The sequence below is a fragment of the Octopus bimaculoides genome, chromosome 4 (genome assembly GCF_001194135.2).
Source record: "Octopus bimaculoides isolate UCB-OBI-ISO-001 chromosome 4, ASM119413v2, whole genome shotgun sequence".
Taxonomy (NCBI): domain Eukaryota; kingdom Metazoa; phylum Mollusca; class Cephalopoda; order Octopoda; family Octopodidae; genus Octopus; species Octopus bimaculoides.
Window position 1 is genome coordinate 39554035 of NC_068984.1, and position 4014 is coordinate 39558048.

The 4014-nt window shown below is 35.8% G+C and overlaps 1 protein-coding gene across 1 annotated transcript in view; it reads right to left on the reverse strand.

Moving 5' to 3' along the window:
* The window catches only part of LOC106879413 (coiled-coil domain-containing protein 13), an 84781-nt gene that overhangs the window by 80047 nt on the left and 720 nt on the right, over positions 1-4014 (reverse strand). The gene's annotated exons all lie outside the window — the stretch shown is intronic.

The window sequence follows — 4014 nt, forward strand, 5'->3', positions numbered from 1 at the left end:
AATTAACATTGCTTGTTTTCACCTTTTCGATATCAGTGAAGAAATTCACTGGAAAAGAAGATATAAGATTGCCAGGTTTTTGTCTCTCTCGCCAAGGTCAGTAGCTATCGAACGCCGACGAAGGGAAATAACCCTGAAATCCGGATCCGTTCGTGCTGCAGATCGTGGTGAGAGGGATAACTTCCCTTGGCAAACAGGACACAGTCGTGTGTCGATAAGCCAGCTGGAGGAGATGTCCTCCTGGGGCTAAAAGCAACAGTAACATCCACCCCTAGGGGTCAGCCACACTTAAGTGGCAACATACTACACTTTATATATATATATATATATACACATACATACACATACATAAAGCTGAACACACACTCTCTCTCACACACATACACCCATACAACTATCATCTTTCTTATACACTTACACACATAAATACATATACATATATTTTTTTCTGTATATATGTATTTATGTATGTATGTACGTATGTATGTGTGTGTGTGTATGTAGATTTGCATGCATTTGTGTATATCTGTGTGACTGCATATATACAATATGTATCTTTGTGTATGTATATGTATTTGTATGTATGTATTTATGTAACCCATGCCAGCATGGAAAGCGGATGTTAAACGACAATGATGATGGTGATGTATGTACGCATTTAAGTATATGCATATATGTGTATGTACCCTCTGTATCAGTCAGTGGATGAAGTTCTTTTCTCACTCACCGCCATTTTCTTTTCTTGTTTGTTTCTAAAGATACAGAAAATCGTTTACCTATTTATGATTATGTATGTATGTATGTTGTGTTCTTGAGCAAAACACCTTATCTCATATTACTCTGCAATCACTCCGATACCTGGCGTGTGGTACAATGTGCATTTGTTCAGGAAATATCGATTTGATGGAGTGAGTGAACTAATGTGTGGCACAAACATTTGATCATTATAAACAAATCATTTGTGCAGGTCGTTTGGCAAAGGCTGTATGCTCATTCATTGTCTTCAACAGGAGCATCCATCATCATGTATGCATGTATGTATGTGTGTGCAAGTGTGTGTTTCACTATTCAGCAGACATGAAAGTCAATGTGTTGTGTGTGTGTGTGTGTGTGCATGCATACGTATGTATGTATGTTTGGGATATATATTTGATAGTAGTTTACACAGCCTAAAAATGCTTGTAACAATATGATGTTCGTTTAGGAAGCATATTCCATACTGTTGTTGCCCTTGATAAGTCTGGCCTTCGTCCCCTTTTGTCAATTACTTGACCCAAATATTTGATTTTTTCCATCAAAATTCACTTTTCCTCTTTTAGTCTAAACCGCTATTCATTTATTTTTCCAAATACTTTTTTAATATGCTTTAAGTGTTGCTCCGCCGTCTCACTCTTTATCAAAATACCATCAAGATAAGTGATAGCTAAGTTGCAATTATTTAATATTGTGTCCATCACTTATTGGAATATGGCAGGTGCCACTTTTACTCCAAAAGGAAGCTGCTTGAAATTATACAATCTATGCTGTGTGTTGATTGTTAAAAGGTTTGTGCAATCTTCCTCTACCTGTATCTGTAGATAGGCCTCAGAGAGGTCTAACTTTGAGAAAATTTTTCTTCCATTGACCCAAATATTTGATTATTTTTTTCTTTACATAAACCATTGGAGCTGGTCAGTCTGAACAGTCAACTTTTTCAATTATAGCTAGACTTTATAGTCTTTCTAGCTTTTTATTGAGCTGGTCTAATGTCACAAATGGCACGTTCCATTTGGACCTAAAACCAGGTGTTGCCTTTTCTTTTGCCACATGCCTTACTTTTGTTTTAGTAAAACAGCCTAATCCTTCCAAAAACATTTGGAAACAATCTTTTAATATTTTGTCTCAGTTCTTCGACTTCATTCAAACTTTTAACCATACCAACTACATTTTCACAGAAAACACTAATGGAAGTATCCCACATTTTAAATAACTCCATGCAATCTGTGCCAAATAGGTGTAGTGATTTTTTTCAGCACATAAATGATTGTCCTTTTCGTTTCACCGCAAAAAGTTACATTGCAAATATATTTGCCGATGATGTATAATTTCTTTTCTGTAACACCATATGCTACTTTATTTGATTTAAATAATTTTGGCTTACGGATTCACCACCATGTTTCTTCCTTTATGATAGTGATGTCACTACCCATGTCTAATTGCATCAAAATGAAACACTAGTGGTTTCGATTCTCACCTTTATGAATTTTCTGTTCATTGTACAAACTTTTCTCTCTGATGACAAACTATTTATTTTTTCTCGTTTGGTCCAATTTTTTTGTCATCTTAGTTCTGCAGTGCAATTTAATGTGTCTTGCATTCCCAAAATGAAAACATTTCACTTTTTTGAACAGACACTCTTTTCTCAGGTGCCTACCACCACATGCCTTACGTGGGTTTATCTCCTGATATATATCATGGTTTTTGTGAAACACTTTATCCATCTTCTAACTTTTTCACGCTGGTTTTATCTGTAAACAATCTCTGTGTTGGATTACTTCTGTGTCGTGCTTATTTTTAATATCATATTGCACTCTTCTGATACTTTCTGGAGAATTGTATCCTGGTTCATTTACAGCTTTGCAAGAATTTTCATTTGGACTTCTCTGTCGTTTTTAGCAGTAAGTCTCTGAGCAAAAATCAGGCTTCTCAAAACCAAAAAGGAGAAAGCTGATTCAAAGACAACTGATCCAAGCCCTCACTGGAACTGTAAAACTTTCCAGAAGTTTATCATTTAAGTATATATATTAGCATGCCTAGATATGTAAGTATATGCATGAGAATATATACATAAAACAAAACATACACATCTGTACATATACCTACATACGAAACTACCCTGTTAATGCTTTTGAAATTCCAATGAAGGAGCCTTGGATCTAAGTTAGAAACCAGCTCCTTTTCTATTGGCAAAAAATTTTGAAATAAAACTAATTATGACATACATACATATATAATCGTAAAAAGGTAAACAATTTTCAGTATACTGAGAAACAAAGAAAAAATGATGATGAGAAACGAACCCCAGATGCTGACTGGTACTGAATGTGTGCATACACATACATGCATGTACTTACACATGCACAAACGTATATACATACACTTAAATACTTACACACAAATACATATACATACACAATAATACATATTGTATATACACACTCATGCAGATCTGCACATACACACGCAGATCTGCATGCATACATACGTACGTACATACATACATACATACATACATACATACATACATACATACATACAAGACATATGTATAGTGTATGTATTTATGTATGTACATGTATAAGAAAGACAATGGGTGTACATATGTGTCTGTGGGTGTGTTTGTGTGCGAGTATGTTCATCTTCGTGTGTGTGTGTGTGTGTGTGTGTGTGTGTGAGTGAATGTGTGGCGAGTGTGTCTCACCACTCAGCTCATGGACGTGAAAGTAAATTTGTGTGTATGCGTGTGTGTGTGTGTGTGTGTGTGTGTGTGTGTGTGTGTGTGTGTACGAATGTTCGTGCGCGCGTGCTACCGTGCGTTCTACTTCTCACCTTCCTCGCAGACTTCAAAGGCAAATAAATGTCAGTTTCAACAGGACATAAAAATAAAAGTAAATATATTAAAATTCTTTACTGAAATTGCCGAACAATCAGCAGTGGATTTTGACATTTATGACACTCACATCGATGTAATAAATTACTATATTATTTTCATTTTCAAACAAAAACAATAGACGAAGAACAGGAATCATATACGAGATAGCAACTATGGTTTTGTTTAAATAGTGTAGGTTACGTATGAAGTATATTAACAATCTTTCGTCGTTTAATCTTTGGTACTACTAAAGCAGAGTGGTCCCGAACGCGCAGTCGCGCGTCCGCGCTAGCTAGTCGTGAGTGGTCGATCCTACAAAAAGTGCGCGTGTGCAAATGAATAGATGTGTTTAGTATTAGGGTTAGGGTTAGAGATAGGGTTAG